Source organism: Condylostylus longicornis, unplaced genomic scaffold (genome assembly GCF_029603195.1).
Source record: "Condylostylus longicornis isolate FDR11 unplaced genomic scaffold, ASM2960319v2 ptg000007l, whole genome shotgun sequence".
Taxonomy (NCBI): Eukaryota; Metazoa; Arthropoda; class Insecta; order Diptera; family Dolichopodidae; genus Condylostylus; species Condylostylus longicornis.
The window spans coordinates 1,100,883-1,117,519 of record NW_026577976.1 but is presented as its reverse complement, the minus strand read 5'-3'; positions in this window follow the sequence as shown (position 1 = coordinate 1,117,519).

Below are 16,637 nucleotides of genomic sequence, written 5' to 3'. Positions count from 1 at the left end.
ATATAGGAAAATAAATTTTTATAAACTTTTCATTGTACATTTATACTCAATTTTTCTTCTTTTTTGACATTCTTTTATAGTCTAAATAAGTTTTATGAACTTCTAATATATATTTATGTTAAATGTTAATAAAATATGTGTGTACGTGCAAGTAAATAATATAAACATAAAGCAAAAAAGGACCTTTTTCTATAGTAAAAACATTTTTTTATTTTTTTATTTTTCTGACAACGTGGAAAACTTATACATCTAAACAAAATCGGATAATCTTGTAAAAAAAATTTAGAGATTTTAAAAATTAGAGATCCATTTTATAAGTCTATGTGCATAGTTCTGTAATGACACTGGTGAACGGTTTTAAATAGAATATTAATAGAACATAGACTTAATGAGTTTTGTATAAAATTACGAGTTTTTCTTCTTGCGAGCAAAAACTGTCTCTGACAATTTTACATAAATGAATATTTGTCAATTACAACAGTGTTGTTACATTGTCTACCTTTCCTTTAAAGTAATGAAAGACTAAAGACATGATCTATATGCTACACTTTTATATAAATTCGAAGATAGAAAGAAAAAATAGTTCTTCAGTCGAAGAAAATTTATTGTTACATTTCGAAAATTTTGCATAAACCTATTATTCCCACCACTGCTTTAATTCTAGATTTTAGGACATTAACGCTATACCGTTTTTGAACAAGTTCTCGATTTGTATTTATAACAACCGGCATTATTCTTACTTGCACTTTATAACCTACGTTACTTGAATTATTGTAAACTCAAAATCGGCTTTAAGAGATTGCCCCTTATACCAAAAATAAATTATTTTGCTGAAATTAAATTTTTATTTTGGGTTTATAACAAAAGAAAAATAAAAAACACAAATTTATAGACAAAATTACCCTTTTTGTTTTGTTTTTTTTTTCAGTTTGCACGTACCAACAATAATATCATTACTCATCAAAGTTAACATTTTAAAATGGTGGGTAGTGTGGTGAGTATGCTACTGAGATGAAACGTGTTTCACAAGATTACATAGAAGAATAAACAACAACAAAAAAAATGAAATAGGGAGGAACTATGACTTAAATTTGATTATGTACCATTTATGCATGTACGTATGTATGTGAAATGTGTTAAACAAATAAAAGTTTTTTTTTCTATTCTTTTATTATTTTAAATTTGATTGCAAAAAGGAAACCCTACATATAGAAAAAAAAATTGTGTTTTTGTTTTTTAAAATACAATAAAAATTGACCCAAGGATTAAGGGTAAGGAACTTTGCTTTGTTAGGAAAATTAACAAAGTTGAACATGAGGAGAAGGAAGAGATAAAAATACAATTGAAAATGGGCAATCATAGGTGTCCATTGTGTTGCGATGATGAACCTATTTTTACAATTACTTAACTTTAAAATGTAAATAAAAATTATATGAGAACATAAAATTTTATTTACTGAAAAGAATTTTTTAGTTTTTTTATTTCTCATATAAAATTTTTGGATTCTGTCAATTTTAGAAATTGAGAAAATTACAGAAAGGATTACTGGAATTTTCGTAACTCTTCTATACATTACAGAATGCTTTTTTTTTGTATGCTATAAGCGTTATTAAATTTTTATGGCTAAGAATTAATTTTTGTCCTTTCCTGAAAAAGTAAAATTTTTAATATGTTCACTTTCAATTGACCATAAGAATTTCTGATTTTAATATTATGTTGAAGAACAGGTTAATATAAAATTTTAATTTTGAGTTAACTGAGAAAGATTTTAGCAGGAGTAAATTGGAAATTACCACACTTAATTTATTAAAATTTTTAAGAAATTTTTAAAATGTACCGCATGCGCGTGGAGAATTTTTTATGGAAAATCAACTCATATTGAAAAATACCAGTAATTACATACGGCGTTCAGGTTTAAGTAATATTAACTACAACGAATGAGAATTTTCATTAACTAAGATACTTAAACATTAACATTTTTGAATATTATGCTCCCTCCACAGTTTTACTTTGAATATTGAGACTCTCCAAATAATTCACTGTAATTTAAAATAATTTATAATAAAGTTTTATTACAAGAATGTAAATATAGATTTTATGTGTTACAAGCTCCACGAACGAATTATATATTATATAATTATGTTGTTAGTTAAAATTAGAATACATACATGATATTCCTATGATTGTATGGGTAATAAGAATATTTCAATACATTGGAAAATATACAATATTATTTCTGATTCGTATCAGCTGGATTTGTAAATTTCAAGCCAATCAAATTATAGCAGGGAAAAATTTCCCCTTCCTCCGGGGCGCCAGCAGTCATTTACGCTTTTGCATGTAGTATCCCTGTTCCATGCATAAAGCCCGAGATATCTCTAAGAAAATAAGATAGCAGTTCTGTTTCAGAAACCATTTCCGAAAAAAATTGGAACGCCAGTCAGTCAACCACTGTGTTTCAAGCTAAAGAATATGTGCAAGCAATGTATTCTTTAATGTCACTATAGGAACTTGCACAAGGAAGAACTCGATTTTCTCGGTCTTAATTATCAAAGTTCAGAAAATTTATACTTGAAATTTTCAAGATTAAAAAAATAGAAGAATATTTCCAGAATCCAATTTGTGTTGAGAACCTGGTCATGTTTCTTCTTTTGTTTTTTTTGACTAGTGAAAAGCTTTTTATCATTTAACCAATGCTCCCCAATCTCCTCTTTTAAAGAAAGTACCTTCTAGATTAAATTCAAATTTTTTTTAATAAACCATTAAACTCGCATTGCTTTTGTTTTATTTTACTTTCCGAACGAAAATAATTTTTTTTCTTTGATTGCTAAGAATTAGAGGGAAAAAAATATTATAAAAGGAAGACGTGATATGAATTCGAAAATTCAAATTTATATTTTAAAACTACAAAATCTCAATATTCCCTGAAATTTTATGAATATGTATGTATGTATATGTAAAGGATAAAATTTTAAGCACAAAATATTTTTGAGGAAAATAAAAATTTATCTGTTGCTAAGGACATTAGACAATTTTTAAATATTATTTTGTGAACTCAAAAGCTTATATAGTAAAGTCAATTTCCATTTTAAAAAGGAAGATTTAATTTTAATTATTTCAGTTCCTCTTCGTTTTTACCTATACCATTTTAGTCTGACACGAGTTGTTCCAAGCAAATTTTCTTTTATAAAAAATAAATTATTATTATTCTAATTAAAGTATAAAAAAATTATTTTGAATAAGAGTTGCAAAATGAAATTTTTGAAGCAAAATATTTCTCTGCTTTAAGTTAGTCAGAATTTCTAAAGTAGGCAATTAAAACTGCAAGTTTCATCAATTAATATTACAAGATACTTAAATTATTAATATTTAAAAATACACACGTTATTAACAAATCTAAATGGTTTTAATTAAAAATGACAAAATATAACCAACTTGGCAGGATGTAAAATTGAAAATTATTTAAAATAAAAAAAATTAAATATTTTGCTCATCAAATCTGATTTAATAATATTCCAGAATCTAGTGGTTTGCGAATACTAAATACTTGTTATTTCTCTACTCGTTACTTTGAGAATTCAAAGTAACTGGTTTCTCATAGATCAAGAACACTCGTTACTCAACACTCACTCATAATTTTCCATATTGTTACGTCATGTACCTACTATTAACTAGTTTTATTTTGTTAATAAGATGATCAGATTGTGACATATTGGTATTAAAATTTTTTCATGTGTTCGACAATGTTGTTGATCTTACATTAAAATATTGTACTTATGTATGCATTGTAGTAATTATGAATTTATGAATTTTTCCTGTACATTTAAATATTGTCAATTATTTATGCATGAAAGTGTAAATTTAAAATTTAGTCGGAAAAGCGTAAACATTAGAAAGAACTACAATATTATGCTCTTATTAAAGATATTCTGATATTCTGGGAACTATAGCTTATATCAGTGATCCTGGAATATAGAAGTTAAAATAAAAAGAATTAAAAGTCTCAAAAAGTGGTACGATTTTTTTGCACCTTATTCTTTGGGCAAAGTCGAACAGCTTTACTTTTCAAATTTTTTCTTGCAAATTGAAGTTCTTTGTCAAAATCTGATAATATGTTTTTTGAATCATGTCTGTCCGACTTTGCGTTCTCAGGGTACAAAGCTTCATTACAGAGCCTTAAATGTATTCGTCACATTTCTCTGATCGATTTAATACGAAAAGACCAGCCATTGGGATGACTGTTTTATTTCACTATGGTTTGAACTGAGTAATCTCAGCCAATCACTGTAGTTGAAAAGTCGCATCTTTTTCCATTTCTACTCGGAGTATTCTGAATATGTATGTCAAAAAAAAAAATTTGGAGTTCATAGTAACGAGTAAAAGGTAACGGGTATAATGAAGTAACGAGTATCAAAGTGACTGAATTTAACATCCTATCAGAATCCTCCTGACTATAATAGGATTATTTTAATTCTCAAAATCTTAATATTTTGGACAACAGCAAATTTTTCAAACAACAGCAAATTTTTTAGCTGGGATTCAAACCACTCCCATTTATTTTCTTATTTTGTTTTAAATAGTGCCGTGTCCGAAAAAAATCATACATTAAAATTTTAATTCTAACTAAAATATATTTTTGATAGCCTTACATAGATAAAATTAGAGAAAAATTGATAATATAAAATAAAGAAAGAAAAATAATAAAAAATGGACTAAAAGTGGAAGTTCACTAGCAAGTAATTTTTCTTCGTTTTTCGTGTTTTTTTCTTCTTTTTATGAAAAATAAATTTCTTAGCATTTATTTCAAAAAAAAAATTTTTTTTTTGTTCTATTTTTTGAGAAAAACTTTTATACCACACATATGTGTGCAAAATTTTCTGGAAAAAGTAAAAAAAAAAAATATTAAAAATAAAATCTTTTCTCTAAAATAATGTAATGCTTTTTTAAAAGACGAAAGGATTACACATCCTTTTTCTATATATGAAAATAGAAAAATTTCTTCTACATCGTTATACTCGTAGGTATACAAGGAAAGTTTTTAGTGAATAAATAAATAAGAAAAAAGAACCAGTAAAGTTGAAATTAAATTGTGTTTTTGTATTTATTTTGTTTTTTTTTTTCTTCTATTTTTTTCCAACTAGGACACTTTAAACTTTAACAAGAAGAAGAACGCAGTGCAGTTGAATATGAAGAGCAAAACATTTTTTTGTTTTATCGTTGTAAATAAAAAAGAATGATTGGAGTCATTATTTTTCGGTTTAACGTACACTGTGTGCTTTCAGTAACTAATTTTTTTTTTTTTAAATTCTAATATTACTTAAGTTTATTACTAAAGCAAAATAAATTTCTTCTTGTATGTACACTCAAATATATGCATACATATTTAAATTTTTATATTATACGGGCTAGATCTGGTGTATAAAGAGATCTTAAAATTCACTTTTACTAATGGATTAAATTTACTTTTAAAAATATTTTTGTTAAACATACATACGTACATATGCAATGAGGGTTAATATGTATATAAGATCTAGTGTATGTATGTAAGTATATATTTAGTTTTTAAAATACATTTTCATTAAAAAAGTTTAAGGAAAAGAAAGAAATTTGTTTTTATTTTTTTTTTTTTTTGTTTTTTCTTATATCCTTCGTAATATTTTCTAGTTATATATTTAATGAATATATTGTATATAAATATGTGAATTATGTATATAAAATGGTGCTATATACATATACATTAACTATATTGCAAACATACATAGTTAGAGTGCATAATTGTATTACATTAATTTTCTTATATACTGTAAATTGAATTATTTTTTCTTTTAAAATCCTTAAAGTATTTTTAAGATGCTTAAAATAAATTAACAAAAGATAAAATAAATTAAGAATATTCTTGGTATTATGGAAGTAGATTTTTAATGTTTTTAAAATTTTTATTTGTAATGCTCGTGTAGAAGGAATTAGAAGCATTTGAAATTTATATTTATTTATAAATAGGGCGATTCAGAAGGATATGCTACAATATTATATAAAATTGGTTAGAGGATGAAAATATTTGCTAGTAGTAGATGCAAAGTCAAGATACACACGAAAAATATTAAAGAATTCACTCCAATACACTATTTTAGTTAACTATTTTTGATTTTTGTACTGAAAGACAAAAAACTGCTAGATTTGTTCAAAATGTAAATGAGATTTTTGGTTTTCAAGGAATGTTTAATGTGTCCGAAAATTTGAACTTAAAGCAGCTCTTATATTATTAAATATATTATTAATAATACCGTTTTAAATTTCAATAACTAAACGAATTAGTGCTGTTTGGGATTTACATCGTTGCACATTATACAATTTTTTATACTATTATATCGAATATAATTATAGTATGACAAAAAAAATTCAATAAAAAAATTCTATTATTAAAAATTCCAACTAATTTGGCGAATGAAAATTTCGACTTTATTTTTATTTTAAAGAATTAAAAGAAAATGAGAAGAAAAAAAAAAAAATTTTTAAAAATCGTTGAATTGAATACAAAGAGAATTAAATTAAATTAAATTATCGATTTGCTTTTACTCAACTTTTTATGTACGGATGTATGTATGCATATACTCGTATTTTATATAAAGAAACTATTTAATAGAAATTGTGATCGTCTGTAAAGATACCACTATCATTATCTGTAATTTTACTTTGATTTTAAGTCAAAGAACAATTTTTTTTTTCATATCTTTTTCATTTTTGAATTCGACATCATAAGTTTTCATCCCGGAATATAGAGAATAAAAATATGTATACAGATTTAAACATACTATACATTGAAAGAAAATTGATTCAATAACAGGCCCACATAACAGAGGATGGTTATTCTTCAAACGGATTGAAAAGAAGGAAAAAGGATTTTAAATAGTTCGATAAATTTTTATCAGTTTTCTTATCTTAAAAAACTTTAAAAATTTCGAGTACTTTTCTAATAAGAAAGAAAATATTTTTTATATTGATTTTATTAATTGCAATACTAATTATGCAAAATAATAATGAACTAGTAGAAATTAACTTGCTTTTGATTAATATTATTTTAATTCAAATCTTTTCTCAACAAGAATCTTGTTATTTTTGGCATGAATTCATAAATTAAATTAATAATGATTTCGACCATTATGCTTTACTTATTCCAACGGCTAACATAAAGAACTTAAAGAAAAAAGCTGGTTAATTTAAAAAATGTATTTCACCTCAATGGTAGATATAACTGTATTTTAAGAAAAACAATAATTAGTTTTAAAAATTTGGTACGCTATAAGGATATTTTTGTGCTCGATTCCACACATTGGTTTAGTTTTAAGTACCTTGTTCTGTTCAATAATGTTGGAATTTACAGAAATTTTAGAACCATCTCATTATTATTTATAAGCGTTTCAAATACAAAGGAGTAATTTCGAATTTACTTACACAATTTAAATTTTTTGATTCTAACAATCTGAATGGCTCTACCAGAACACGGTTAAATCTATATTTAAAAACAAATAATATTATACGAAATTTGAAAAAATTTCTATGCACTCTATGTAGTTGCATCTAATATAATTTTGTTTTAATTGTTATAACAGCTCTTAAAATGCAAATATTTTTTACCCTAAAATGAGGACACGAATAACCAAACCTTAGATTTATTATATTATAGAACTTACAATGTCAAATCCAATAATAATTTCACTGCTTACGTATTGAGATTTGAATACCTGAATTTAAATATAACATTTACATACGAAAAATTTATAATACTCCAAATTTGCTAATTGAGCAATAATTATATTTTTCAACTCAATTTAATTATAAATGAGTTGAAAAATATTTTTAAAATAAAAGTATAAAGAAATTTCAAGAGCTTTATGTGACGATTGACGAGGGACCAATGTTTTCTTTCCTCCTTTTGCTTTACTTCTCAACTCTCATTTAATTTCTCTATGAGTAAATGAGCGAATAATAAAATAATTTAATAATTTTGTAATTAGAGAAAATTTAATTTTGTACGGAAATTTTTTTTTAATATTTTACTTATTTTCTTTTCATATTTTGCCACAGAAAACTTTTCAGTTTAAAATTTTATTTTTCAAAATGTATTCCAATATTTTACACAAATACTAATATCCATTTTATTACCGAATATATTTTATACAAGTACATTAAACCACTATACCAAAATATACATATATATGTAGAGATTTATTAAAGAAAAATAGCTTGAATTTGGATGATGGGGGGATTTCTTTGCATTTCCTTGTTGTTCCATATAAAAAATTAAATGATGATAAAGAACAATGAATCTTCTAAATATTCATTTTTTTTTTGTGTTTTTATTTTTTTTTTTGCTCTTACTTTCTAAGTACATAATGTATTTTATTATTCAATACATTTAACCAAAGATTATTAAATATTGATTCAGAATAAGGATTTATTTAAAAATAATTTCGTTTCTTATATTATATACATATTAGGTTTTTATATTATATGGAGTTTCCTGTTAATGGAATAATATTGGAGTGAGATCGTGGTTTATATACAATTTTTTTTTTATAATATATACATATTATATTCTACAGTTCAATACTTTGTATAATAGATTCAAAATATATTTTTAAATAAATTTTGTTTATAATAAGAGTTTTTAGAAGGGCAGAAGAACGTTTTACATTAAATATAATAATAATATTTTATAGAGAAAAATCTACATACAATACATATACGTTTACCTATAAAATTTAAAAAGAAGAAAAAAAAATACGATTATTATTTAAAATACTTAATATTGATTCTATGGAAAATGAAATTTATGGATAACAATTATATAAGAATAGTGATGGATCTATAGAATCTATTTTAATATTGATGATAGAATAAAAGAAATGATTGAAGAAAATGGAAAATTAAATGGAAATAGCTCAAGGGAAATTGTAATTAGAAAATGTTTTTATTATGGTAAATGGAAATTAATTTGCGTTTTATGCATTATTAATTAATAATTTTAATCATAATATTATGATCCTTAACCAATTATAAGTAAGGGAATAGATGGAATAAAAAATAATTATGGATTTTTTTTTATTATAAAAATTTTCCTTTTTTTTCAGGGAAAGTAATTTGAATTTTCTCTTTTTCACCTATTAATTTACGTAATTATTTCTAACAAATGTATTTATTGAAAATATTCATATTCTTAGATTTTTTTACAAAATGAAATGAATCGTTCTATTTTATAATTTTAAATGGTTTTTAATTAAAATTTAACTTCTCTTTAAGGGAAAATTGTACTTAAACTGAAAAAACACACAGTATACTTTTCAGGAACAATTTCTATTCAAATTTAAAAGAATTTAATGCAAATTAAATTCTCAATATGAAAATTTTATTTTTCTGTTGGAAATATACAATTAATTCAAATAAAATTTAATAACTCAATTCTGGAAAAGTAATTGATAAAAATTTTAAGAAAATTAAATACTTCAATCTATTCTATTCTTTTTTTGGAAAAATTTATTTAAAAATCTAGGAAAATGCAAACTTGAAAACTAAATTTTTGTCATTATTATTTAATCAGTTTAATTTTTTTTCAATTTTTTGTATATTGTTAATAATTTTTTTCTCTATTAATGTTGTCATTATCCTTTTTCTTTAAATATAATGCTTAAAATTAGCGATTTATGTTTCAAATTTTCATACAACAAAACGCAATCACAAAAATACCATTTTAGTAAGCTATACTTCTGTATTTCTACATAAATTTTCGGAATTGTAAAAATAAATGAGAAATAAATTGTTGAGAGATAAGAATTAGGACATTTAAAAAGGAAATCAGTACGAAATCTGAAAACTCATTCTCCGAATTCATGATACTCGTATTATGAGAAAACAAAGATTGCAAATAAAATATTTTTCTTCGTTTTTTTGTGAAATAAAATATCAAATATTACTGAGGTTAAAATTATTTTTAAATGGCTTTAAAAAACAAACAAAACAAGAATCAACTACGTAGAATTGAAGATTTATTTTCCAAAAAAAAAAAAAAATTAAAAAAAAAAGGCAAAGTAGAATTTTGTTTTAATGTATACAGAATTTATTACCTCAAAGAAAATTTTAAGCTGTAAATTGTAGCATTAAGTTAAATTTAAGAAGTAATGGGTGATTCAGTTATCTACTCCCATAGAGTCTTATATTTGATATTGAAAACTTAATAATCAAGATTGTAGGATTTTCTGGATTTTTTAAAATAATTTTTTTTATTCTAGTGTTGCACTTCGAAAATATTCAACAATAATAATATTTAGACCCGTTTTTAGTTATAAAAGTACTGATGATGTTGTGTAACATTTTGAATAAATTTAACAAAATTTCATTAAATATTTTTTTAGAAAATTTTGAATTTTCCATATTAAAATTTGATTTACATTGAATTGAGTAAAAAAATTAAAATTATGTTTTTTTTTTGTTTATATTGCCGAATTCGAGTTAATTTTTATTTTGATTTTTTATTATACGAAATAAATTATTTTTATTGTTGTAACAAGCAAACATATAAAAGTGTTATACGATTTTCTATATATTTTTTTTCAAATAAAGTTGAATTTTAAGTTATTTTTCTTTTTTGAAATTTATGTGTAAGACTGAAAAAATGAGGTATTTAAGGACACTAATAAGCTTTTAGTTAACATACCTAGAAATATGAGAATTTGACCATTAGTAGTCGCCTGGCACAAAATGAAACTCTACTAATTTATACGAAAAGTTCGTCAGTAACTTATGCACTTAACAACCAGGGCTCCAACAGTAAATTTCAAGAAATTAGATCATTTCGTTCTGTAGATATGGTAAAAAATGTAAAATTGGCCCTCGGATAAGTTTCCGAGTCATGATTTTTCCAAAAAATTTATAAATTCATTGTTTTAATATATTGAGTTTAAATATTAAATTTCAAAGAAATCGGTTAATTATTTATCTTTATATACGCTAAAATGTATATTTGGCCCATAGTAAACGCCTAGCCTGATTTCTTCCAAAACATAGCGGACGGTCGAGCAAAGCTTATATATGAAATTTCAAGTAAATCGGTTGAATATTTTATTCAAAATGATCAAAAATATAAAACAGACCCGCTAAAAAGTACAGTTCCCGAGGCCTGATATATGCCAAAAGTTGATCAATCCGTGCCATAGTCGAAATAAATTTAGATACAAAATTTTATCAAAGTCGGTTCAGCCGAACTATACATGCGTGCATACACAGACCGACGGGTTGCTAAAAATAGTTTATTTACACTTCCCTACCACTAAGAAGTGCGTTTTCACCGAAAACTAGATATGCAAAATTTCTTACCATCACATAACCCACCTCATTGTATACACAATGCGGTCGGTAAAAAGTTGAAAACAGACGACACATTTTTGTAAAAAAGAGAATCAAAGAGGCGAGAATTAATACAGAATTTTCCTTATGATATTATTTCCAACCAATTAGCTGTGATTGCTGAATTTTATAGTGATACTTTTCTATTACAATCCCGCTAGGAAATCAAATTTGAAAAACGCAGTGTATATAGTATAACTTCATCTTATTGGCTATATGAATATTTTACACTTTTCCATAACATTCTATCATAATTTCATTAACATTCTAAAATGTAAAATACAAATTTATTCGAAATCTTAAATTCTATTTTAAATTTATTCTGATTTTCTTAAAATCTCTTGTATAATATAGGCAAGGTCATTTAAAGTATATGTTTTATGTAGTCCTTAAGCAAAAAAACAAAAAAAATTACTTTAACATTATCTTCTATTCAAGGCTTTGCACGCACACATAAACAATGTGTATATTGTGCAATGTAAATATTTTTCTTATTTGTTTTTCATTATCATCTCTCATTATTTTCATCGTTTGGCATTATAAATGAGTATATACATACATATACAAATGTACGTATATAAATAATTTCGTTATTCTATAAGATTACTCATGTTTCGTAATTTGTTATAATTTTCACTTGGAAATATAACAAAAAAAAAAGAATTTTTTTTTCTTTTCGATACTCTGATTTCACACTTTTCTTTTTCATATTATAAAAATCATCTTATCAAATTAATTTACATCATTTAATTATCATATAATTTGCAGATATTTCTTGTATAATATAATATACAAAAATGTGTTATACAAAATAACTATATGATTGTTTTGTTTTAAGAAGGAAAATGAATTGATAGTAATTTTTTTTTTAAGAATTGATTTGTTAATGTTTGATTTAGTACAAAAATATTTCGAAAATGATGATTTTGTTACTTTTTGATAAGGTACTGAATATTTCAATTTCATTTATTATCATAAATTACCTTATCACATTGAAATATTTTTTTTGGAAATCTTGTGTTTTCGCTCAAAAGACCATAGTTTGAAAAATGTGTAATATATACTTAATAATAAATACTAGTAAATTTTTTGGAATGCAATAATTTTCTGGTTAGAAATAAAATTTCACTAAATTCTTTAGCTATTCTTTGTGTAATGTGTAAGCTCAGATTTATGTTACATATTATAATTTTGGTGTCAATGAAAATCACTTTTAAGGTGTAAGATAATAGTTCAAATTTAATACTATGACTCAAGTTAATCACACTACATTGTTCAGTTTTTTAATAAAATGTGAAATTTAATGTAAGTATTAATTTTTTTCATTTTTCGAATTATTAACATTAAATTGGTCATTTATTTAAATTTTTCTCACATTAAAATGCATAATCCCTTAAATAAAGAGAAACTGTAATAATTATAAATTTTATATAAATTGATTTCATTATATAGTTTTTCGTAATAATGGAGCATTTATTATTTTCCGAAAAATTTAACTTAAATTAAAAAAAATCTGATGTGATCAGCACATAACCGACCGCAATGTGTATTGTCTAGTTAAGTGAAAGTGTTACACAATATCATAAAAATGTCTGTTAAATACTTCTTTCCAATTTTTAGGACATTAGTAACATAGTTAACATAGAAAAATATAAATTTGGCTCTTAGTAGATTTTCGCTTTATGCTACCCGAATTCCAGAACTCAAATATCGAGTTTCAAGAAATTCCATCAATTGTAAAAAATTCCGTAGATATGGTAAAAAATTTAAAATCGGTCTTCAGATCAGCTTCCGAGCCATGATTTTTTCCAAAAAATGTATATGTACGAAGAATTTAAATATAAAATTTCAAGTAAATCAATTAAATATTTTCTTCATAATGATCAAAAATGTAAAACAGACCTGGTAAACAATGCAGTTCCCGAGGCCTGATATATCCCAATAGTTGAGCAATCCGTGCCGTAGTCGAAATTAGCTTACATATAAAATTTTTTCAAAATCGCTTTAGCCGAACTTTAGATACACGCGCGTACACACAAACCGGCAGACCGACAGGCTGCTAAAAATAGTTTATTTACACTTCCCTACCACGGAGAAGTGCGTTCCTACCGAAAATTCGATATGCAAAATTTGTTGCCATCACATAACCTACCTATTGTATACACAATACGGTCGGTAAAAAAAAATTTAAAATGAGAGATGAATTAATATTTTAAATGATTATTTTCTCAATTGAGTACATTATTAAATATTAATAACGAGTTTCAAAAAAAAAAAAATTTCAGATTAAAAAAAAATCCTCTTGTATATTTTTACAATTACTGTTGTGAAACTGTTGAGAATAAATTTTTACTGTAATGGCAGCAGCTATACGCTTTTCTTATTTTAAAAATTAAATATCGTAATAACAGCAAAATTATGTTCTTTAAAATATACAAACAGCAAATATTATGTAAATATTTGTAAATCAGTACAAAACGCTATTATTTATTTTACAACATTGTAGTTTATCGTACAATAACACTAACCCCTAAATATATGCAATTTTCCCGTTTAATAAAAATTATAAAAATGAAAATTGCCCACAATTTAATTATCATAACTCATTTATTTAGCTAGGAAACTATGGAGCTAGCTACTTATCATTTAAAAAACTTTATACATTATTATTTAATATGAAAAAAATTATAGTAAAAAAACAAGTAATTTTGAATTTCTTACAAAATTATTCCCTTTAGTATAATTTAGATTCTTTATAAAGTAATTGTTTAATATTAAAATCCTAATATTAAAATTTATCATTCTTTAATGATTTTATATACATATATATATATGAAAAGGATATTTTTACAATTTACAATTAAAAGTACATAATTTACTTTGTTCTCTATAGGGAATATGAAAATTTAAATAGAAAAACTTTTTTTTGATGAGAAAATTAGGAAAATATTTGGAAGAAAATTTACTAAATTAGTTGTATTAAAAATTTCCAAGTAACCAAGTTTTTCACAGAACTTTCAGTGAAACTGTATAATTTCGAGCTATAAGAAAATGTTTTATTTCGAAATTAATGATGTTGTTTTAACAAAAAATTTTACTTGCTTATATTTTTAAATAAATTTTGCAAAAAGTTTGGGGAAAATAATAAAAATTAAACGATATTATGCGTTTATGATTTTATAATCCCCCATAAAATGAGATCGTAAAATTTAAAACGTTTGTCCGAAATTTAAAATAAATCTTAATTATAATTTTCATGATTCGTAACTCATAATTGTTTAATTGATTATTTAATTGAGTATAAAATAAACCAAAAATGTTAATTAACACGGTGTTGCCTAGCACTGATTCAACATGTTGAATTTACTAAATGTTACCATTTGGACTTTGAGTAAAATTTGCAATTTGTACTGATTTTCATAGAAACTTCCACATAAATAAGTGAGACGAATAGAAGAGAGTAAAAATTAAAAGATAACAAATTAGAGTTATAGTATACAAGAGTTTTCGTAATAATTAACAAAAAAATTTATAAAACCACTCTCTTCCTGAACCAATTAAGAGAGCAGAGCAATGATAATTTAAACTTTCATTTCTTATATTATGAATTTTACTAATACAACATTATAGTTGCGAAATTAATAAGTAATGTGCTTATTACAGTTAATAATTTAACTTAATGGAAATCTCTTCATGCAACTGCAGAACAGATGGATGACGTAATCAAAGAAACGAGTTAAAGGCAGAAAAATTCATTAAAAAATTTTTCTCCTCGAACTGGACTCGAACCAGTGACCTACCGCTTTCTAGGCGGACGCTCTACCAACTGAGCTTTAACTCGTTCCTTTGATTACGTCATCCATCTGTTCTGCAGTTGCATGAAGAGATTTCCATTAAGTTTCATTTCTTAATTAAATACCGAAGATCATGTAATTAGAAATTATTATTGTAATTGTGGGAAAATTATATAGTAAAATAGTGAAAAATTTAATTAGGCTAAAATTGCAGCCTCATTTTCATACTAAATTAAATTAACATAATTGTTCATATTTCTAATAAATTGCTAATGGAAACTTAAGTGAAATGGAAATTATGAAAATTTTATTCACCTAAGCATTGCAATAGAGAATATAAACCAAATGGTTCAGTTGCACTTACAAAAAATTTTTAGAATTTATGAAAAATTTAAAAAAAAAATTCTTCCGAAATCTTCTCATGTTTCATTGCTTTCTGGAGCTTAAGGAAAGGAATTAATATTCCTTTTGATAATATTATACAAAAAATTTTTACATAAAATGAAAAATTGTTAAAGGAACGCTCTAATATACAAACGTGTCAGATTAAAATGACATTGTGACCTTGCGAATAAAATAAAATAGCTTACATTATGCCAAAAATACACACACACAGACACACTTATTCAAAATATAAGTCATTCATTTTAGTCCAGTTAATAATTTGTGCATTTATCCTTATCATGTTTGTGACAACCTTTAACTTTCTACACCTACCCAAATGAACTGGACAACAAGAAAAAAAGTTTTTTTTTTCCGACTGTAGAATACAAAAAAATAAAAAATATCCTTTACTATCCCTTATTATAGTTTGAAACAATAGCCTGAACTTTTGAACTAAAAAACGAGATACAGAGATGAGGTTGCATATAATAGAATTTTTGTTTAATAATAAGAAAAAAATATAGAAAAACAAAAAAAAAGAAAGGATTACAAGGATAGTGTGAGAAAATCTGTTATTTAATAAGAAAAATACTTGTGTTTTTATTAATTTTTTTTTGTTCTTTTTTTCTTGTTTTTAGTCCTTTAGAATTAAAAGAGGTGTAAATTGTATTCGACATGAAATTTATGTTTGTTTTTGTTTCTGTTTTCAACTTTGTTAAATAGAAATAAAGATAAAAAGGACAAAAAAACTATTTTTTTATAACTAATACGTGAGTTAGTAAAGTTTGAACATAAAGTTTATTTTATCCTTAATGGGTGGATATTTTTTTGTATTATCGAATGTGAAATGCATACCTTCATATAACGGAGTTTTATAGAGGAAACGTACTAATATTTATGTAGATATTTATGTAGATACAATAAGAACTGCAAAATTAGTAAGAATTTTAAAGAAAGTGTGAATGAAAAATTATTTATTCTTAAAGATCTCGAAATTTATAATTTATTTAAAAAAATAAATTAATATATGTATGTAGCACTTTGTATTCTAAAATTGGA